The 24,423-nt window shown below is 39.2% G+C and overlaps 1 protein-coding gene and 1 long non-coding RNA gene across 2 annotated transcripts in view; both read left to right on the forward strand.

Annotated features, from left to right (window-relative positions):
* The window catches only part of LOC109034408 (potassium channel subfamily K member 1), a 128,119-nt gene that overhangs the window by 6,803 nt on the left and 96,893 nt on the right, over nucleotides 1-24,423 (forward strand). The gene's annotated exons all lie outside the window — the stretch shown is intronic.
* LOC140224433 (uncharacterized) lies at nucleotides 3,473-7,348 on the forward strand. Its single transcript, XR_011899705.1, has 2 exons — nucleotides 3,473-4,890; nucleotides 6,558-7,348. It is a non-coding gene; the product is annotated as an uncharacterized lncRNA (long non-coding RNA).

Below are 24,423 nucleotides of genomic sequence, written 5' to 3' on the forward strand. Positions count from 1 at the left end.
ACGTTCATATTTAAAAATTGAATGAATACCTAAGTAATCTCAACAACCCTTCAAATCATGCTTGAGCTGATATTCTGAGTTCAGAAAAGTTGCCATAGGTAATTTTAGTGATGTTAAAAATAATTGTGGCAGGCGCAGAAATTCATCATGTTGTTGATTGAGCTTCTAATGATCTTACAATAGGTAGATATAGGCATTGCAAGTGTAGGAGTGCTAATCCAGTAAAGCACCGCACCTTCACTCCATGCTGTCGTAAAGATTGTATGTCTGCCATTATTGTAGCGAAACAAATAAAGAATCAGGTTATACTTATGGGAATTCCTCCTTCAAGATGTGATCAAAATAAGCAGATATTGATAGGTCAACAATGTATCGCTGAAGCAGAAGCGTCTAAATCCTCTTGAGGCAACGGACGGTGACAATCTCAACAAACTGGTGACGCTTCACAAATTTTGAATTTCCACATTCCCAGAGACACGCGTTGAAATCCTGTTTTCTCACCCCTCTTTCCGACTGCTCTCCGAGTCCATGAGCAAGACAGGAAGAAAATAGGCAAGCTACCTCCACTGTTTGCCTACCTATGTGTGTTTTTCTTAAACTTGATTTTCAAAGGTGACTCATGTAAAGAGCAACTGACAAACAACATTTCAGAACCTGCCATTGCATTTCATTAACCTAAGACACAAACCCAACCTCACCATTGATATTCTTTCGCTTACACTGTATATTATTCTCCCACTGAGATTCGATATGAACTCAATTCAAAAATGCTTTTGAATTTAATTATTCAGGTAGATTGGAATCTGGAGCTCTCAGTCTATCTGTAAAGCACATTTACTAACATTCACTGCTGTCACAAGATATTTTTGCACAGGCAGAGCCACTTTCCACAGTTGATGCATCTCTGACGCCAAAGCTCAATTATGACAAGTGGTTCAACGACCAAAAATTGTTACACGCCTCAATAAAAACCTTATTCTTATCTCAAATTGCAAATCTTGGATAACAGAGCACTCACCAGAGAATCTTCTTCCTTCTGCTTCAGTATGAGAAGAGTGACGATACTTTGGAGCAATAACTTTGAACTAGTTTCAATAAATGATGGCTTCAGAATTTGAGTCATCATTTACAAGAGATTGGATCAAAGAAATAAGTCAGCAGGTCACGGTTGTGGCTGGAGTCACACTTCCAGTAGGACAACCAGGAAATAGATACACGGATAACACACAAATTCAAGAGCTACGCAGCTCTGATTGGATCAGATTTTAGATTTAATCGGTAGATTGAAATGAAAAAATTCGGTGCACTACTTAAAGGGAAGCAGGGTGCCTTATCTTGAAATCCTAGGCAAATCGTGCGGATAGGTACAGTAAAAAAGTTCTCCGCAGATGATGAACTGGTAGGTAAGGCTATTACTCAATTGTAGCCTGTAAAGCTCTTTGCTTGCTTTGCTTCTGTAGTCATAAAATGTTGATTAGAGTTGCAAGAATAATCTGAAAAAGCAGTAATAAGCCTGGTTTCCATCTGACACTAAACACCTTCACTAGAAAATAACGTCCTACGTTTAGCTAAATAAGGATAAATAAGCCACATATAACTGAAGGAATCACGTAAAAGTGCTTAAGCAACAATTATAGTAAAATTATGATTGTAAAAAATGTTGAATAATGCCAAAATTAAAGCTAAATCGTGGGATAAGCGCCAGTTGTTTACGAACGTTATGATAAAAAATCCGCCATATTGCCGATCGCGCACCTGAAAATCGCATTTGAAGTCGAATTTCAACTAATTTCAACCTCCGGTTCGTTTATGCGGAGTGCGGAAACCTAGTATTTAGTGTAAAATAAGGTTTCAAACACAAATTTCGGAAACCTACATTTCGTTAGTTCCGTATCGTTTATGCCGTGATTTGAACTTTGGTTTCAAACTCAGGTTTCGATTGAAGTCAGGCAAGACGGGAATACTGCATTACCTCCAACGCATAGAGAAAAAAAAGGAGGTGTTTGCATTTCGGGCATCTTGGAATTTTTCATAGAGTATCTATAGCTTTGATGACGTCAGTGGGTACAGCGACGTTTTTATCCTGTCGATTTTCTTGGAAATGGTGTAATTTAAGGGAAAAAGTTATTCTATAAAAAGTGCTTGAAATTATATAAAGAGTTGATTTAAGTAAAAAAATCGGACATTATGGTCCGTTTTTACAACGTCAACATAACCCTCAACGAGCGTCTTGTTTACATTGATGACGTAGGTGGGTACAAATCCTCAAGCTGCAAACACCTCCTTTTTTTTCTCTATGCCTCCAACGGCATTACCTCCACAAGACTCCCCTGCGATATATCGAATCGATTGTGGCAATGCATAGAGAAAAAAAAGGAGGTGTTTGCATTTCGGGCATCTTGGAATATTTTGATGACTTGATGACGTAGGTGGGTACAGCTGGGTATAGGGACGTCCCCTTCACACTGTACCCACCTACGTCATCAAGTCATCAAAAAATTCCAAGATGCCCGAAATGCAAACACTTCCTTTTTTTTCTCTATGGTGGCAATCTGTGACCCAAGAGGGGTTGCGGCCAAAAGCCGACAGAGAGCGCTGAAACTCATACAATGTTGCCAGTCTGTGGTTTATGATGTGTTGCTTGTTAAACGAAATGAAGGCGCGAAACCAATCAGCAAATGCCCGTTCTTCTCAACAAGCCAGTTGTACGGTGGATTAATCGCAATGAAAAGTGAAGGCGATACATTATTGTTCAAAACAAATAGTTTTCTCGACTGACCCCTTTAGTCCACATAACTCTGCCGAAACGACCCCGAACTGTGTTGCTTTTCTTGTGTGAGTCGCTTTGTTGATCTTTAGTTTGATTTTCTCGGACCGATAATGGCCCAGCCCATATATGAAGGATATCAATGAAATGAAGCGACATTTGGACTCTCTTAATAAATGTTCAACGATACTACAGAACATGAATGATCGGATGGAAATGCCGAGATTGTGGCAGTTGGTCGATATCAGTCCGTCGACAGCAAAATATATTCCCCTGCTCTCTGCTCTCATCAGCCGGTAATCATGACGTGGTCGAACTGGCATGCGATCATGCGATACATCGCATCGATTAAGTCCAAAATCTCTGTAACAGAGGCGTGCGAAGGGGGGCCGCCCCCCCCCCCAGAATTTGAAATAGTCTCATTTGCCCCCCCCCCCCCCCAGAAATTCTGGATGGTGTAAAAACACCTTCTTTGATGCACGAATAACTTGTTAAATGCAACAATTTGAAAGTATTTTAACCTGTAACTGCATAAAATTGGGTAACTTGGTATAAAAATTGTAGGAAGATTAGCGCCACGGATACCTATAGAGATGCGCTCAAATAGAGTTATTTCAAAAATATTCCCCCTTCCGATGGGGGGAGGGGGGGGAGAGAGATAGCGAGTAGTGCGGGAAATGATCGATATTTATCCCCCCCCCCCCCTCAAAAAAATAAAAATAATTTCAAAGATCCCGGAAATTCTCATACTAAACTTAATAAATTGAGAATGTCTGTCCTTGAAACTGGATAGTTTCAAAACTTTAATCGGCCGCCATTTTGAAATGATGTTAGACAGATTTGATCTTCCAGTATGCGCAATAAGCCCCTTTTATGCCAATTCTAACCATATGGACCGAAAAAACGATATTTGAAAATGCTGACCCCCCCCCCCCCCCCCCAGCACCGTGACTCATTTTTCTTCAATAAGAATTCTCCCTTACTGCAATGAACTATACGGAAATACACTGTACTTGGGTTTTTTTTTTAAATGTTAACCCCCTCCCACCCCCTCCAAAAAAAAAACACGTGCACCAAAAAATAAAAATCCGCATCACCAAATAAGTGCTGAATAAGAACTAAAGAAAGCAAGCTGTGTTCAGATGCGTAAATTTTTTGCGCTCGGCTTGTTTTTTCTTCCTTACTAATGATTTATCGCCTTTAAAAGTGTTTTTTTCCGATTCCTCGTGAAAAATAGTGCATATTCGTCGACCCGGATGGGCTTTTAAACAATTAAAACACCCCCGTTCGTCAGATAAAATTGAAAATGTTCATTGCGAGAATTTAAGTATCAGAGGATTTCCCGCTAAAAAAATCCCCGCGATCTCAGTGTAGCCAACCTCATTAAAATATTACATCCATTGAATCTCTAAATTTTCACTTTATCTACGACTAAGGGCTTACTAAGATCGACTTTTATTAATCAGCTGAAGATTTTTGGCATAAACTTGTTGTTTCTTTGTAGAATTAAGTGATGAGCTGATGAGCTCGGCAAATCGTATGGTGCACATCTGATTTGGAAGGTTGGGAAAGCAAAAATAACAGTGGAGCCAAATTGGAGGTAGTGGCATGGACCAAATAAAAGAAGCTTTTATTTGGTCCATGGTAGTGGGCTACAGATAGATTTTGTAATTTCAACACAAATGGCATGTACTTACTGCGATTACAGTGAGACATGTCAGTAATAAAGTTAAATTTACATTAGTTATGTCTAAAGTTGACTTATTACCTCTCAAAGAGCTTTTACAGGAATTACCATATGGCAACAGCGAAACGAGAAAACATCAACATAACCTAAAACTCTCTGCGTTACTCGTAGCTTACTAAATACTAACTTCATGCTGGCTGGCCCGAAACTCAGTGTTTATAATTATCTGGGCATTACTTTTTTGTTGTGATAATTTAAAATCAATTTTTCAACTCTTCCTCGTTTATGGTCCTTATTTTATACCCACTTTGAAGGAAATCTAAGCTTCTTCATTCTTATGAAAGAATCGATAAGTGCACTTAGAAACTGCAACTAGTTTCGCAACGACAATTCGAAATTCTTCTGAAAAGACGGGCATTTCATGCAGTTTCTGATGGTAAGCAAGTATTCCTTTTAATCAAGTATCTCAAGTTCAACATGAACATAATAATAGGAATCTGATGTTTTGCACATTGTAAGTAGATACTCCCTCTGGCAGTAGTCGAAGTACCTATGCGCAGTGCAAAGACCATGATCCCCACTAGATGATACAGTGTTCTGATTCTGTAACTTATTGCAAGCCCTGGAATTGTACAGGCTATGGTGCAATGTGGCATACATCTTGATGCCACAATAGTCCTCAACAGAAATCCAAAAAGAATGCCTGTGGCTGCACCAACACATGCTCAAACGCTTTTTTGCAAGCTTGAAACTGCGTAATGGCTGGTACAACCTGCTTAGAAGTCCAACCTTAAGTTGACCATACATTGATTTTTAAGTTTAGATGGTAGTTATTTTTATAACAGTTAAAAATCAGTTGGCAGTAAACATAAAGTAGTACTCTAACCAGCCTGTGGCAGATTTCACCTAGATGAAAGAGACCTGAAATTTGTGATCATACCTGGTGCATGGTGCACACACTGTAGTGCATTTTCCAGATTACTATGGTGATCTTGAGCGTGATGCACAGATCTGTGGCACATCGCGCCATAGTCTGGTGATTTACCAATTTTGTCAAACGTTCAGCCTCAAATGATTATGAATATTGTGTGGAAAATGCCCATCTGCGAATTTTGGGTTCAATTATAGATTATCTGGAGTGAATTTCCTGAACCCTCACTCCCTAACTCTATCACCTCTACTGCTATGCTCATGCCCTACCCCTCCTCCATTCAATGAATCTCTCATTAAGTTCCTGAAAATGCTCAGTAGCCCAAATCGACGGTGTAAGTCCGCAATCACATATATTGTTTGCGGTGTCTGGAAATCTCCGGCTCTATGAAATTTTTTGAAAGGAGAACAAATGGACATCATTCCTTGAAGTTTATGCTGAATTTTCTTCCCACTGAGAAGAAAAATCTCGGCAGTTTTAAAGAATTGCCTTTGACTAGTGTTCTTTTTAAAAAATAAAGTATGACAGGAAGTCTGCGATGTCGCAAACCGAGTTATGTGATTGCCGACTCACACTGTCGAAATACTTCGAGTGTGATCGAGTAAATGTAGGTTTACATGAATCCAATTGTAGTAGATACAATGAGATTTTCCTGACAATAAATTACATGGTTTAAATATTGACTAAGTCACAGATAAGATCATAAAAAGCTGAAGGGATTGCTCCTAGAAGCTGAGGTTGGGCTCTCAATTTTCACTATGCTTACCAGTGGTACTTATCAGTCAATTGTCAAACATTAGGTTTCAATTATTTTAAGTAGAAAAATTCTGTGACGGGACTTTCATTTAGGAAAATGAATTGAATATTAAAAATAGAAACGCAAGAAAAAATTCAAATACAGAAATTTACCTATCATACTTAACAACAAATTTATTCTTTATTTAGCATGACTTAAAAATCCAGCAGTCACTTATTTTTGCCTCATGTATGCCCTCTATCTGTAGTTCTCAATGTTATGGATGTTTATTTTTTTGGTCACTCACTTCATTCTGTATCCAACATGCCAAGGTGTAAACATTTCAAACGATGGAAGCTATTTTGCAATTTCTTAAAATTATTTGTTCAATGAGGAAATAATCACTAATGCCTGTTTTTTTATTCTTTTTTTCTAGAACTTCTTTACGAAGTGCTTGGTTTGCTGGGATCCTCATGGAAAAATGAAAGCTACTAGCACTCTGTGATTCAACTGATTTTTCCGCATTAGATCAGTTATTAACAGAGATTTAGCAGCAAAATCACATCATCAAGTTCTTGAAAATCTACCTTAAAATTTATTGAAAGATTGACAGAAAAACAATGCACTGCATCATAAAAGTGCAATCTCCTGGAAGGCATTTGTTTCAAAGAAATAGCATGTAGGATTTTTTTTTATTATTATTACTTTCTTCCAAAAGTACAAAGACCAGAAATAACTTTGAATGAGCTTATTAACTTTCCTATGAATTGAAAGGGAAGAAATTGGAAGTGTTGGGAATCCTGTGAAGTGCGATTCTGAAAGTGTTTTTAAAATATAGGACGATTGGAATTGAAATATCTTACCTCTTCAGGAGAACTAGACACAGTGAATGTTGAGTTGCTGCAAACTGTTTTTTTCTTGCATGAAGTTTTTAGAAGAAATAGACCAGGCTGTTGAGTAGAAACTCCAAGGAATGGAAAATGTCGTTCAGAATTTTATGATGACTTTGAAAGAATCTAACTTTATGAAAAATCAGCAATTTAATTTGCGGGGGAATGAAACTCTAAATTTTTTGGTGCGGGGCTGTGAAACAATTTTATTTCATTCCTGCGGGGGATTGCAAAAATTTGGTTTCATTGCCCCGCACTAATTTTTTAGTTGCATTGCCCCGCGCAACAGCAACAGGCTGAGTTTCACGGGGCAATAAACTGCGGGGCATTGCTGTGATACCATATCTTAATTTTTTCAAAAACTGCATTTATGCGCCTTGTCCTCCAAGCTCCTCATTTGGAACAAGTCGGACAGTTTGTAAGTACAAAACTGTTAAATGAGCAATTTAATTTTTTCGGTGGATATTCCCATGCATTTAAACTTAGGTACTTTTTACGGGTTGGTTCCGCAGCCTGTAACAATAATCACGCCGACGATTTGCAAGTTCAACTAACAATGTTTTTTTTCCAACGAAGTTTATCTCATAAAAAATTCAAAATTGAATTTTCATTTTTTTTGTTGGTTCATAAGCAGCCTCATTCATTCGCATAAGTTTCATAAGTTTTACGTGAAAATGCCACAATATCCCCCTTGAAATTTTCCGTCACTCGGCGGAGCTCTTATATATGCCGAGCGATACCTAATTTATTAACCAACTATTCCTATTTTTTCCCCCAAATTTTACGAGAATCGCTGATTTTTTTCCGTATGTAAGAAATCAACTTTCAAAAAAACCTCTAATCAGGCTGCAATGATGGTATAGTTCTTAGGGGTTCTATTCGGGAGAGTTTACCTCTAACTACTCTTACTCTATGCTGCTATCTCTTCTATCTCTGTGTAAAAGTAAAAGAAGAAAGTGAGGTTATGTTTACTTGATGTTTACAGTTTACTGGAACATCTGAAAGGATTCTAAAAAAGGTAGATCATTGTCTGACCTCTGACAATGCAGAATTGGTCTATTTGTCAGAAAACTTGCGCTCTAAGATGTGCTGATAGGTGAAAGGCTGGTAGGTACATGACTTACTTTAAGCCAGACTTGACAAACCTTCATACAAATGTACTTCTCCTTCGATGCTTGGACGGACTATCGACGTGCTTTTCCACAACATTGTCGAACATTAATTAATGGAGCCCATTAATTGTTTAAACAACAAGAGTTGTGGAAGAGCATGGTGACATCCTGGATGAACTAGGTAACTGATCAAGCTACAGTCAAGTCAAGCACATCATGAAATCTAATAGCTCAGAGAGAAAACTGGATTGTTTCATAGCCGCAAGAGAGATGCTGTGTTCTTCAGCTGCAAAATATTATTTTGCGTACATTGAAGTAGAGAAATTCCAACCGGAGAGAACTTAGGTATGATTAGAGTTTCCACAGGGGGCAGACTTAGCAAGCGATCTGCATAGCTAGGGAACACGGCAGCCTTGTGATTTCGGAGCGGAGACTCCAAAACATAAAATTTAGAGAAAGAGTAACAACTGAAGTAACCACTTTTATTCTTCATCTGCCTTCATAAGGGTGCGGTCGTGTAGTAGAGGAAACTAACTGATGACAATCATTGCATCAAAACCATAAGCGCTAGTTAAAAGCAAGCAATGCGGTTACACTTTTTCACGAATCTAATCACATCACCAATACTACTTAAATTACAAGTCTCCCGATCCACGAGTATTAGGGGAAAAGTCTACGAGAAACTAATTGATCCTGTGATTCAATGCCTTTTAATACATACATTTCTACCAATTTCACTTAATGGATTCTAACCTCTAACTCTAAATTTACGCTCATGCTCATGTTTCGAGAGCGATTATCAGATTATCTCACCACAACTCGCACAATCTCACAGACCCAGACCATCGACAGTGGTAGAAAGTGAGAAACACCTATAATAAAGAAATCTCATGCTTACTTTTTGGTTTGGCAACATCGTAAAATTCGAGACAGCCTTACATCTCAAAACATCGACCGATCGATTTGGGCACATTGCCAAAGTTTCGATCTCTCGCTCGACCATGTTGGATTTTTGGAGGTAATGCCGTTGTAGGTAATGTCCTGCCCCCAGGCAGGACCAATCCACACAGCAGCAGGTCGATTGTTGAATCGTTATCGAATGATTCTGATCGATAACTCCCTATCTTCACAATGCTATATATCGATCAAGGTCATTCGATAACGATTCAACAATCGACCCGCTCAGGTCAGTCATTCCTAGAGTACCTGTATAGGGCATAGAATAATAAAGCTAACGCCTATAGAAGGAACACTCGCGTAAGCGGCCGTTGTGACTCTCGCCTGTTGTGTCCAGGTTTGGTTAGGTCCCGTTGCCCTATACTTTTCTGAACCCGCCAGCTCTTTGCAAGGTTGTCAAATGTAATAGTAGGGCCCAGCTAATTGCAGGGTTGCCAAATGTAATCAGTGGTGCCAAAGAAGAGTCTAATGTTATGTAAGTGTAAAAGTCACTGCCACAGAGTAAAAGAGTTTGAGTATCAAAATTAATGTAACGAAAACGATTTCCACAGCCTCGTCGTGCTCATGCTGGCCAGATGACTGATAAAATCACATGTGATCAGCTACAGTTAGAGTGTTACAGTTGGCTATTGCCGCCATTTTCATTTCTGAATGTAAACAATACCCGCCAGCTCCAGCTCAAGAGCTCCAGGTCCCTGTTCTTCTTCTTCGTCACGAAATCTGCGAGAGTGTCCTTTCTATAGGCGTAGCCTTATTATTCTATGGTATAGGGAGAGTAGCGACAGATCGGTTCATGGAGGGCTTAGGGCCCAAAAGTGCAGCCACCCTTCTGAGCAACTTCTAACACATAAAATTGCACTGCCAGCCTACAGATTTCAATTCAAACTAAGATGGCTAAGAATGTACATAAATGAGCGTTCTTTCGCAAAAATAAGTAAATTTATGCAAAAAGTAAACCAAATACATGCTTTCTAAACGACGGTTCGTAACAATTGTATTTGTAAATCGCTCTGGACATTCGAAATTCATAGGTTGGCTGCCCTTTTGGGCCCTAACTTTATTCGCGGAGGCATCGGTGAAGGCCTGATGGACTTTCGGAGTTTCAGATCTGTCGCTACTCTCCCTATACAGGTACTCTAGTCATTCCCGAGGACGAATTTTGGTACTCTACTGCGCAGTGACGTAGTATTGAGTGCATACAATGTATTTCTTATGGGTGCACTCAATAGTACGTCACAATGAGTGCTGCGAGTTAGGGCCGGGCGGGGGGGTGGATTTCAAAAAACCTGCGCAATGACTGACCTGTGTGGATTGGAGGGTCAAAGATGGTCAAAGGTTACAGCTCGCCTTGCCGGGAGACAGGTCCAAAGACTACAACACTAGCGCGCTCTGCCGAATAGCACCGGCCGGAGGTGAACTAACAGTGGTACCTTGAGTGCTATCCGAGTTGAAGGGGGCTGAATATGGAACGTCGTCTGGGACCAGAGACAAGAGACCCTCCACTAGTAACTTGGCCATGGTGGAAGCTTTTACTTTCGGGACTTCAGCATTCTACTGTTGACTTACCTACATGGTTGATGTTCAACAACGTGTTGGCAGTTTCGTTTTGCAAACAAGCCGAAAATGGCCGACGTTTGGGAAAATTGTTTGGCTTATGACGTCATCCGAAGCTCATCATCGACCATGTAGGTAAGTCAACAGCCGAAATTAGGGTGATGACTGTTGCTCCCTAATAATTGTCCATAAGGAACTGTTGAATCTCCGAAAGTAATATTTTCCACCTGTCGCTAGGAGGCCAGTGGAGGGTCTCTTGTCTCTGTCTGGGACTTTATTGAATCATAACCTCTACCTACTCTGAACGCAGTTCTCTGGGACTGTAAACTACGTCACTGGCAGAGTTGCTAAAAGAAATTTCATCGAATGAAATTTCATGAAATTTCACAAGAAATTTCATGAAATTTCTTTTTTCCCAATGAAATTTCTTTCGACCGACAAAATGTCAAAAATGCTTATTTTTCCTAACAGAATTTGTTTTTATTTTTAAAGAGAATAATATTCGTCAATTAGACCAGTTGGAGCGCGGTCTTCTCTCAGCTTTTCTCTTCTGGTCTTCTCTTACTCTTTCTCTTCTGGCAGTTCTGGCTTATCAAGGGGAGGGGAACCGGGGACCCTAACTTCAAATTTCAAACTGTTAATTTCTGAAAAAAATCAGAGACAAATGAAAAAATCATTTAAATTGTTTCAAAGATAGTTCAAGATCCCTCTCTTTTGTACCAAAATAGAACGATATACTATTAGGGGGTACTAGGATTCTTTATAGTCAAGAAATTTGTTTTGCTCCAAATATGAAAGCTAACGTCTTACTTTATCCGTAAAATTTATTTTGGTGTTCAACTGGTACGGCTGTGCGCTGTGTGTTCAACCAAAATTTAAGAAAAAAAATTCAAAATTATGTTTTTGCTGTTTTACTCAACTTTCTGGGCATTTCTAAAGTTCCCTTTCACAGTTTACCACGTGCGTACAAATGAACTTAAGGAGATTCATAAGTTTCAAGGGTTTAATCCTGAATTCTGCGTGTTAAATGAAATTTCACGAAATTTCATGAAATTTCATGAAATTTCATTATGAAATTTCTTTTTATAATCTTTCATGAAATTTCTTAACTCTGGTCACTGGGGACTTTACCAATAAAACCCAGTTGGGACATTACTGATCCCGCCTCGAAGTTATTCCTACGTTGCCAGCTGTATTATGTAATTTTCTCCATCAGCAGATTATTATTTCCGTTCTACGACCGGCCGGTGGATAAATAATCGTCTTTGGTTTGGGCGGTGATTTAATTGATGATCTTTCAATAATCTCTAAAAGCGGACGCGTATTTTGCTCCGTATAATATTGAATTTCAGTCACGAAGACTGTGTACATACCCAGCAATTAAATTTTTAAATACTTCCTGGCAGTTTTTGTATTGAGATAAGGCAGGTTTTGGAGTGCCATAAAATGACTCAAAGTTTGAGAGAGCTTTCGTAAAAATCCACACCAAAATTCTGAGGCAAATCAAAGAGCATACAGCTCACTGACAAGACTATTGTCACTTCTGTGACTGATATTCTAAGTGGCGGTAGCCACCCCGGCCCAATCCAAAAAACTCCCCCTAAAAAATGACGAGACCAAATGAAAAAAAAAAAAAAAAAAAAAAAAAAACCGACGGGTGGCTGCTGCCTAACTAGTTATACACGAAACAACGCGACCGGGCTATTCTGCACGGTTTGCGGTCCATTTAGCTCTCCTGCTAATAAAGTCGTAGAGTAAACCCCAAAAACCCTATAATATTTGGGTAGAGTATGCTCAGCTCTACTCGTAATGCCCACCCTTTTTAAGTTTAGTTAAGTATTAAAAAAGTTATTAAGCTTTAACGACAAATTTTGGACCCCAAAATATGACGATTATGGAATTGACCAATCGCTGAGCAGAAGAGCAGATTCGGGGCAGATTCGAGGCCCGCGAAACGCCGGAGTGCCCGTTGAGACTTTGCAATCGACCTACAGCTATAACCGTAAAAGAAACCCCTATAAAACTGTAGATATTTTGAAACTACTATTAATGATCCCAATACATATCGCTGCAAATTTGAAATAAATGAGACATAAGGGAGAACGATTGATAATTATGTCGGTTTATTGACGTTCGATAGTCAACCTGTAGTCACGGCTGTGGAGGTAAGGGTAGCATAAAACCCATCAAACTGGGTATAATTAGAATCTGTAAACTCCAAGGATCAAACCTTTGAAAAGTTTTCGGACATATATGGACGTCGAAAGGAGAAATAATCGAAAGAAGGAGCGGGTCCTTCAATTTTTCAAACACATTGGATTTGAATTTGAAAACAACTTGTAGAACCGCGCGATGGATGGTGAGCGCCGACTCCAGAAGCTAAATTTCAGGTTATATTTCTGCTATTATGACTTAAAATATTTTAAATTTTAACATTAAGAATAAGATAGATTAATCGATGCGTGTTTCTATTTTATCAAAGCCGAAGATAACTGGATCCATTTCTATATGATCCTTTTATGATTCCCGCACCCTTGATAAATTTAGTTGCCACAGTAAGTACTCGGATCAACCTGCCATTTCTTCTCAGCGGCCCTGATCTAGTGATCTTTTCAAGTAATCAAGTAATTTTTCATGAATGATTGATGATATCCCACTATAGTGAGTCCTAGATACTATTTCTCGTAAATCAGATTCAGCAACTTTCCACTAGAAAATCATCCTTTCCCTCAAAACGATGATGTGTGTCGGGGATCTCAATCGGTGGGAATGAATCTGCTATTCCACTTTCTACTAAAATTTTGCTAGCAGCTAGGCAACCTACCTCCTCAGGAGTTGATGTGTGTTTTCTCAGTGTATCATGTAACTGGTGCCTAAAGCCTGTATGTCTTCGTAGACTTGTGATGCTTTATATTGGAAAACCGGTTAACGCAAACGCATTCACCCGTTAGTCTTGGTTATGTGTCCACTTAAAGAAGCTACGCTTCACTGAAACGAAACCACTTCAATGAAATTCAATTCAATTCAATTCAATTTATTAATTCTTCAATTTACACAATACAATAAAAATACATAATCAACTTCCCTCATCCGTGAGGTGACTCGTGTGGATGAGGCTGTTATAAATAGGTACATACATTTAATTTAAGTTTAAATTTTAAGCAAACATAATGTTGAATACAATATAGAGATTTTTATCCATATTTTTTTTTTTATATAAAAAAGAACAACTAATTACATTATCTAATTACATTAGCTAAATAGATTCACAGGTTGGCAAGGCCCTCGTTCCTATTTCCTCTGCTTTCACATACCAAACACAACAATATATGTTACAGAAATGAGTACAAAACACTTGGATTGCACATTGCAAGGAGGAACCAAGAGAATCTCAGTGTCGCCATGATTGTGCAACTTGAGACTTAGCCAGAATCACTTTTCCAAAATCTAGCAACACTGGGACGCTCCAGCCCCCCCCCCCCCCCCCTGCCAAGCGCAATCCAACTGTTTTGTAAAATAAAATACAATTTATTATTTGCTATAGGTGAGCTTACCCTAGGATTGATTTGGTAACTTAGATGATTGACTTGACTGTATACCCCACATTTCTTTTTGAGACTTCGAGTCTTGGTTGCTGTACTATTACTTGGCTCGGATTTCTGATCTCATATTTTATTTCTCTTTGAGGGAGTGGCTCGGATTGGAAAAGCGGTGTTAATCTTTTCAGCTCCCTTTGGTAAAGTTCATGGAAACCTTTAACATTCAACAAGTCGTATAATTCTGCCGATGGATAGGTCTGGGGTAGGTTTAGGATAGTCTTTATTGCCCTTCTTTCAAGTCTTAAGATTGGCTTGAGGATGTTGCTACTTGCGCCTCCATAGACTGCTATGCCATAATTGAGAACAGACTGAAAGAAGGACATAAAGACTATCCGCAGAGAGTCCAGGCTAAGGAAACGTTTCAGAAAGATGATGGAGTATATGACTTTGCTGAGCTGTCCTTCAATTTTTTTGACATGCTCGCTCCATGTTAATCCTCTGTCTAACATTATCCCTAGATATTCTGCTTGATGTTCTAGTTTGAGATACTCGCAGTTACAATTTTGATTTGCATTACAATGGTGGAATCTTATTTTAAGCTCTTCAACCCCATCATAGTTGGTTGAGAATGGAATACAAATAATTTTCGACAGGTTTAGCGTTAGTTTGTTTTCTTCAAACCAGGGTTTAATTACCTGGTTTAACCCCTGATTTACCGTGTCATTTAATGTTTTCCATGATTTTTCGTTAAACAGCGTTGAGGTATCATCAGCGAAAGCTGATATGTAGCAATTTTTTAGTTTAATGCTGCAAAGATCTATTGTAAAGATTATAAAGAGGATCGGCCCCAATACCGATCCTTGGGGAACTCCCCATCCCACTTCCATTTCCTCACTTAAATCTCTAAATTTCACTCTCTGAGTGCGCCCAGATAAATAGCTCTTAAATAGATCTAAAGCTACCCCTCTAACACCTATATACTCTAACTTAGATAGTAAAATTGTATGTGACACTGAGTCAAAGGCTTTGGTTACATCTAGTAGTAGGAGCGCACATTTCTCTTTATTTTCTAGGTGTTGTATCACTTTATCAATCAGTTTTGCTACGGCCTGGACTGTGTTCTTATTTTTTTGAAATCCAAACTGATTTGTTGGTATTATTTTATTTATAATCAAAAAACTGACCAGTCTTTGTTTTAGTGTTTTTTCAAAAATTTTTGATAAATTAGATAGGACTGAAAGAGGCCTGTAGTTGCATGGTTCATCTCTAGATCCTTTATTTTTATAGACTGGGGTTACTGTCGCCTCCTTGAGTTTGTCTGGAAATAGGCCCTGGGTGAAGGACAGGTTAATAAGATGTGCTAGAGGTGTAGAAATACTTCTGGAGCAATATTTCAGTAATATTATAGTTACGTTATCTGATCCAGAGCTTTTCTTTAATTTTAACTCTCCTATGATTCTTTCCACCTCGTATTTATCTACTGGAGCCAGGAAAATCGAATTTTCATTCCGTCGTGTTTTATTTATCGTTGATGCGTCCTTCTTATTGTCATTTATCGGGATCTTTTCTGCTAGTTTTTCCCCAACTGTGGCAAAATACTGATTTAGTTGGTTTGCAGTGATGTCTGCTTGGTTTTCATTTTTCTGTTTTCCACGACCTGCCAAATTGTTTACTATTTCCCAAAATTTTTTTGGGTTTTTCTCTGCATTACTTATTTTGGTTCTGTAGTAGTTGTCTTTGGCTTTCCGAACTATTCCTACTACCATGTTTCTATACCGAGTGTAATATTCTTTCAAATCAAGATTTCCCCTATCCTTCACCCAAGCTCTATGCCTCCTATTTCGTTCTCTAACGCTTTTTAGAATTCCTACAGTCATCCAAGGCTTGAGTTTTTTATTCTTGTTTGTTATCTTAATTTTCATACTACTTTTTTCCACTACATACTGTATGCTTCTATAGAACTCTTCCATTGCTAAATTAACAGTATTACAATCCAGTACATTTTTCCAATTTACTTCACTCATTAACATTTCTGCTTTCTTATAATCTAGTTTTTCTATCCACGGGCTGTCCTTCAATTTCTGGGCTCCATTTTTCTTTGCACTACTTAAGTAAAGTACTACAGGGTAATGATCAGTTATGTCTGCTTTTATAACTTCAGAGTTACAAGAAATTCCTTGAAGTTTCAATCTTACATGTATATGATCCAAGCACGAGTCTTTTCCTGATATTAGATTTGGTCTAGTTGGTTCATTTATTAGACTTATGTAATTACTTTCAACAAGCACTTCTGTATATTCTCTAACATTTTCATTTGGGTCCAAGAGGTCAAAATTGAAGTCTCCTGCAATTATATGATTTTTTTGCTTCATTTTTCCTAGGAACCCTCTCAGCCAGTTTATAAATACTTTTTCGTCTTTAAATGAGGGGGAACGATAGATTCCAGTCACAAAATATTCTTCGTGATCTAGTTTAATTTTAACTGAGAGTCCTGAGCACCCTTCATATTTTACTGTTTGGATCTCATATACCATTCCTTCTTTAATAAACATTGAGACTCCGTCCGCTCTGTTCCTAGTTGCTAGAGCATGTACGGCTTGGTAACCCTCCATTTTTGCTAGGTGGCTTTTCTTTTTTTTCAGCCATGTTTCAGTGCAAATTAATACATCAAATTTTGCTTTCATACTGGATAGTAGGAGCTCTAGATCTTCAATCCTTTCATTCTTATTTTTCAATAGAGATTTGATATTAACATGAAAAATATTTACCATTTCTGTATTTCTGAATACTACGTTTTGCCTTAATTAGTATTTGGTATGTTTTTTCATTTTTACAAATTTCATTTCTACAATTTCGTACATTGGTTTGTTACAGAACTATAATCTATTTTCTATTTCTAAATATTTACTTGCTACATAATTTGCTCACTTTTCTATCACATTTAGGGGATTACAGAGTATTATACAGGGTTATTCAAAAGTTACGCACCACTGGCCATAGCTTAAGTTCTAATTATGATATCGATTTGCGGTTTATGGCGTCCTTCCTCATATCGAGGGGGAAACTTTTTGAGGTACTTCCCACTTCTTCACCCCCCCAGGGGGAGGGGGGGCGGGGGGCAACTCAAAAATTTCAAATGGCAACCCCCATCATGTGATACATCGTTAGAAAGAGCATGAAAAAAGAAAATTTTTGGCGCAAACCCGAAGTCGATCTGACCCCCCTATCAAAAGTTAGGGGGGTCCAAAGGTTATTTAGGGGGTTCGTACCTTCATTTTTTAGAGTAGCTTCGGCGGCTCTTAGACATACCGTTTCTCTTTTCAAAGAGTCCTTGAATACTCCAGGTCTGATACCGAAGTCTTCATATTGCCCCCGGGCCACCACAGCCCCCCCGTAGGGGGGATGGGCCTGTTACAATGAAACATTGCATTAAAATGCGGAAAGTCACAGAAGAGCTTCAAACTTAGCATCAAATCCGAGTGGAACTTCTTGCCAATGTTAACGCAAACGCAGCCTGCGACTTTAAAGTGAGTTTTCAAAACTCTTAGCCCCCTGCCCCCCTCATTTTTGGTTGCAGAGCGGGTAAAAACCGGGAAATTCACTACAAATAAGCCCGAAACTAATGTCCAACTTGAGAAGGACCCTTGAAACGTTGCGATCAGTCGGAGCAATGAAATACAGGGACTGCCGCCCCCTTAAAGTACGGAAACATCCATAAAACCCCCGCTGCCCCCCTCATTTTTTGTTGCAGAGCTGGTAAGAACCGGGAAATTCGCCAGAAATGATGCCCCGGTTCCTATAACAGCCCCGCAATGAAAAATGAGGGGGGCAGCGAAGGGTTTTATGAATGATTCCATCCTTAAAGTGCGCGGCAGTTCCTGTGTTGCAGCTCTCCGACTGGGCGCAACGTTTCAAGGGTCCGCGTCAAGTTGGACAGTAGTTTCGGGCATCATTTCTGGCGAATTTCCCGGTTCTTACCAGCTCTGCAACGAAAAAAGAGGGGGGCAGCGGGGGTTTTATGGATGTTTCCGTCCCTAAAGTGGGCGGCAGTCCCTATATTGCAGTTCTCCGACTGGGCGCAACGTTGCAAGGGTCCGCGTCAAGTTGGACAGTAGTTTCGGGCATCATTTCTGGCGATTTTCCCGGTTTTTACCCGCTCCGCAACAAAAAATGAGGGGGGCAGCGGGGGTTTTATGGATGTTTCCGTACTTTAAGGGGGCGGCAGTCCCTGTATTTCAATGCTCCGACTGATCGCAACGTTTCAAGGGTCCTTCTCAAGTTGGACATTAGTTTCGGGCTTATTTGTAGTGAATTTCCCGGTTTTTACCCGCTCTGCAACCAAAAATGAGGGGGGCAGGGGGCTAAGAGTTTTGAAAACTCACTTTAAAGTCGCAGGCTGCGTTTGCGTTAACATTGGCAAGAAGTTCCACTCGGATTTGATGCTAAGTTTGAAGCTCTTCTGTGACTTTCCGCATTTTAATGCAATGTTTCATTGTAACAGGCCCATCCCCCCTACGGGGGGGCTGTGGTGGCCCGGGGGCAATATGAAGACTTCGGTATCAGACCTGGAGTATTCAAGGACTCTTTGAAAAGAGAAACGGTATGTCTAAGAGCCGCCGAAGCTACTCTAAAAAATGAAGGTACGGACCCCCTAAATAACCTTTGGACCCCCCTAACTTTTGATAGGGGGGTCAGATCGACTTCGGGTTTGCGCCAAAAATTTTCTTTTTTCATGCTCTTTCTAACGATGTATCACATGATGGGGGTTGCCATTTGAAATTTTTGAGTTGCCCCCCGCCCCCCCTCCCCCTGGGGGGGTGAAGAAGTGGGAAGTACCTCAAAAAGTTTCCCCCTCGATATGAGGAAGGACGCCACAAACCGCAAATCGATATCATAATTAGAACTTAAGTTATGGCCAGTGGTGCGTAACTTTTGAATAACCCTGTATAGGGAATCACAGAGTATGACACTACTGATTTGCACACATTTTCCTATCCTCCGTTAATATTGACAATTTTGTCATACCTGATTAGTTTCGATTGAGTGGGCAGGTGGGGGGTTAGGATCATCTGGTTTACTTTCTTTTGTTTCACTCTTTTCACAGTTTTTGAGATTAGTATCTACATTTTGATCATTTACATTATGCACATTTGACTGCTGTTCGAGTGGCGGGAGTTTTTCCCTAAATTTAGCAAGGTCTTCTGCATCTACTATTTTGTGGGTCTTACCTTTTGCTTTAACCAGTACTTCACCTTTTTTAATCCAGGCGAAGTGAAGCTTCCCTTCATCTCTTAATCTAAGCGCTTTTCTGTAAAGGAATTTGTTTTTAGGAGTGAGATGGTCTCTTAACGCTACTACCTTATTAGTGCCCTGCACTAAGGTCTCTGATGCTAATACTCTTTTGTTATTTCTGTATTTTAGCTTGAATTTATTTAGGAATGCTTCTTTTGTAGGGTATCTTAGAAATTTAACAAGCAACTCCCTAGGTTGCCCACTTTCTTTACTATATGGGTTTTCTTTAAGCCTATGCATTGCTAACACCTCATTTAGGTTAATCCTCACTCCCAGATCTGATCCTAATTTCAAAAGAATTTTATCTAGTTTTTCTTCCTTTTGCTCAGGGATTCCTGTTATAATTAGATTATTTTTAAGATCGTATTGAGCCCTCCGGCTTGTTTCTGCATTTACTAACCTAAGTTCTCCTTTCATCAGGGTTATTTCATCACTAAGCTCCGAGCACTTCTCTTCCAGCGCTTGATTTCTGTCTTTTAGTTCTTCACAACACGCCTTAAGATCGTTGAATTCTTTGATGATGTCCGTAACTGCAGTGATCGTAACTTCCAGGTTGGTGAATTTTTGCAGCATGAGCTGAATAAGTCCATTTGTGTCGCCAGGTTTGATTTGGGACACTGAGCAACTGGTACACTTCCACTCAGCTTCACTTGTTGATAGAAGGTCATATACTCTTGCGGACATCTCTATGCACTTCGTGTGATACCACTTATCACACCTTTCACATTGGATCCCCGGTTCGTCTTTTAGCACCTTTTTCTTGCACTTTCCGCATAAATCTTCTTTGGTGTCAGATTTCTTTCCTGCTTTCAGAGAAGTTTTGGATTTTTGGATAGTTTTGGCAGAATCTGGTGTACGCATCATATTGCAATGATTTATCACTATTGGCTATTACCCTTTGTTCTTGTTGTATAGGTTATGTTTGCATGCTGTGTAGCTCGCAGTGAACAAATTTGCAGTTCTGTCACCAAAACCAATGCATTATGGTTCAATTAGAACATAAGGGGCTTACTTTTAAAACTTTTCATGAACTTTCAGCTTAATTTACTATATATCACTTTTTGACAAAACTTTAGTGAGAGCACTTCACAATGTGTGTTTTCTTATCAAGGCAGGCCTGCCAACTCAATGTCACAACTCAATGTCTCAACTATGGGCCGCCGTATGGGTCAAAATGCGACAACATTTCAACAAGACCGAGAAAATATTTTCTCTCCGAGAATTTTTTTTCCCCCAACGAGAAAATATTCTTGCTTGAGAATTTTTTTATCTTCGCGAGATAATAATTTTGCTACCCTCGGGAGAATATTTACTTTAACGAGATAATACTTTCTGCGCCGACAATTTTTTTCGTCGCGGAGAGAGAAAAAAAATGAATATAAATTCACGCCTCCGTTCCTGCGTTGCCCGACTGTACAATTAGGAGGCAGCAACGTTTTTGGAATGGTCATAGTAGAGTACCTTTATAGCGAGAGGCGAGAGTATAGACGCTATTAGTGGCGACGTCATCATAGGGATTCTCCATTATATCGAATTGGATCCAAACAATAACATTGGCATAACCTCTTTCAATGCTACCAATGTGAAAAAATCGATAGATATCGCTTTCCTGTGACGTTGCACTGATAGCGTCTATGGACAGATCGCTTGATGGAGAGCTTAGGCTTAGGGCCCAAAAGTGCAGCCACCCTTCTGAGCAACTTCTAACACACGAAATTTCACTGCCAGCCTACAGATTTCAATTCTAACCAAGATGGCCAAGAATGTACATAAATGAGCGTTCTTTCGCAAAAATGAGTAAAATTATGCAAAAAGTAAGCCAATCACATATCATGGGGCTCCTGGAGACTTGCCTCGCTCCGCCAGTGCTAAACCGAGCCGAACGCACGGTCTACGTGATTCAATGTCTTTGCGGTGTACTATCCATTTCAAGAAAGTCGCCTATTTCTTTTTAGTACAGGCTGGCAACGTAGTGACGGTGGCTTGAGTGCATAATTTCTCTCTAAACTCGGAAGAAAAATTATCAAGGCAAAAAATATTGCCTCAATAAAAAAAATTCTCGCGGCAAAAAAAAATAAATTCTCAAGAAAAAAAAGTTTTCTCGTTGGGGGAAAAAAAATTCTCAGAGAGAAAATATTTTCTCAGTCTTGTTGAATGTTGTCGCATTTTTACCCATACGGCGGCCCATATCAACTCAATGTCACAAAATCAAAGATACTTGACTTCAAGCATTAGCTTTAATTTGATTACTATCAAGTCTTTTTGATTCTGGGTCAGAAGTTGATTGAGTCATCAAAGCCTGTGTTTGGATTTGGACAAAATTCTTCAAATCAAGGTCTTTCATTTTGACCTGTGCAGAAGGTATGTATCTATATGCTACCATTTCATTGGTTTGATAAAATAGAGATGCTATAACTAATGCAGGATATCCTTGGTGATAACCTCTCTATACATCGGCTAAGATTTGCAGTACCTGGAGACGTAAACTTGCCGTCACTGCTTACCACAGATAGGAGATAATACAGAGCAGCTGTTCGACATAATACATCAGTGCCGCCTGACCTCTAGATTATCTGAGTCCTCGCCTGACAAATTTACCCACTATGAGAGTGCGACAGAAAATTAGCTGGTTCATTTAGCACGGAAAATGGATACAGGAATTAATTCTCTGGCACACCCTGAAAGTGAGTTAAAACTCATTAGATGTGGACTTTGGATAGCCAGAACTGGCAGAATAACGAAAGCTATCGATTGAGACTGAGGCGACTAAATATTTTTGGCTGCAACAGCATATCAACAGAGCATCTTCTTTGACGGAAAGTGGGCATTGAATGCCCGAGTTGAGAAATCTCTCATAAATACCTGCTTACTTTACCTGCCACTGTATTGATGTGAGAGTTACCTTAATCGGATGGTTGCAGAATCTCCCTGGCAATTCCCAGCATAGATATGATGGTGCTCCACATAATTAACTTACCGGCAGAATCATTCGTTCGATAGAATCGTATGAGAGGGATCACATAGCATAGGATATAAAATTAAGCCTTGAATATAGGTGATATTTATACTTTAACCTTTGGTTCTCGGTCTACGGTATGAAAGGGACGGACTAATACAGAAGAACCATACATGACAAGTGGCTCCTAAATTGTCATTTATTTGAGTCCTTAGCTGAAAAGTTCATGCCTGAAGGTGTGACAGAAAGTGGACTGTTTTTTTCCATCCTTGAAAGTAAAACAAAGAATCAAAATTGTACTCTCCGTTTTACCCTGATAACGCGTTTAAACTCAATCGCAGCCGACTCTGCATGACCAGAATTGGCAGATACAGACTCCTAAAAATGAAATGTTATTGAAAGGAAAACCAAAAATTAATGTGGTATTCTCTGTTGTACCCTGATAACGCACTGAAACTCAATCGCTGTTGACTCTGTATGACCAGCATTGGCAGATAAAGGCTCCTGAAAATGAAATGTTATCAAATCAAACTGTTTCATTACAGTTCAGAAGATTCATGCTATTGAGATCAAAATTTCAGTTGTGGTAACTGTAATTTTTGCTTGCGGAAGCATCAACTTTTACAGTTTACCTTTCCAATGACGAGTGAACTGGTCACATTTCTCAAGATACAGAATGCCATAGCTTTAGAGACATCTCTCATAAAACTAAAAATATTGATAAATACTTACTTTGCTTACTGTCTTTATGAGACGGTATCACGCGTTTGCAATGTTATTACTGATGATGAAATTGGAGCTCGGAGAAATTGCGATTCGAATGGTCAAAGGACCTGGCAGGCATAACTAGGTATAAGCAGCGTAAATGATAGAGGTCCTGCACTGAGCTGCAGAATTTAGCTTGCATTCTATCATTAGTTCCAAGAATCCAAAAAAAAAATGTTGGATAATGTAAGACATAAAAGGTATCCCTTAACACAGGTGATGCCTCTAATGTAAATCCTGGTTTTGTGCCTACTGTACACAGGAGATGGAACATTACATAGAAGTCCTATATTAAGAGCAGCTCTGAAGTTGTTGATTATCAGGGTTCTTGCCTGACACATTCACCCACTTTGAAGGTGTGACAGTAAATAGACTGGTTAATTTTATCATTGAAAATAAACCCATTATTAGTTAAACTGGCACTCTCCCTTTCACCCTGTTGCGCGTTTAAAGTCAATGTGTCTTTGTGGACTCTAGTTGACCAGAATGGCCAAATGGAGAATCATAATGATGAAAGCTATAAAAGGATTTCATTGCAGCAGGCCGATTATTGAAAGTTTGAAGCAGTCTGATAAGAGATCGAAATGCGATATATTGCACGGTTAAGATAGGGCTGTCTTGCCTTGTCGTACTGACATAGTTTCAATAATCAGCATGCAGTTGAGAAAATTTATGTCATCACAACTAAAGTTTATTGTATACCATCTCCTTATGAACGGAAAGATTTAACGCAAGTACCAAGATGATTTCATATGATGTCTGGATAGGAATGCACATAGTAAACAAGTAAGTAGCAACTTTTCGTTTCAGGCACATTGTGCCCAAGCATTGTGCCCTCAGTAATCAGAGAATCATAAAAGAAAACTCACTCACAACGAAAAAGGTACCTAGAGAGAGAAGGAATCATGCAAAATCAAGAATGGTCACATTTGGAAGTATTATTCCTCGGGGCAGCATAAAATTGAAAATGTTTCGTGCGTACAATGAGAAAACCATTCAAGAAGTTATATTGTTATTAATTTCAGAAATAATATGACATAGAAAAAGAGACAGGAGCCAGGAGAAATTGAAATTGCAATGCTATTTTGCTCAAACCCGATTCAAAATTTCCAAACGAAACAATAACATAATTATCATAACCTCTCTATGCACTATCTATGGCTTAGACTGCGCATTAGGAAATTTCGGCGAGACTAGAGTCCCTTCAGGCGGGACGATAGGCAACTCAGCAACACCC

Source organism: Bemisia tabaci, chromosome 4 (genome assembly GCF_918797505.1).
Source record: "Bemisia tabaci chromosome 4, PGI_BMITA_v3".
NCBI classification, from domain to species: Eukaryota; Metazoa; Arthropoda; class Insecta; order Hemiptera; family Aleyrodidae; genus Bemisia; species Bemisia tabaci.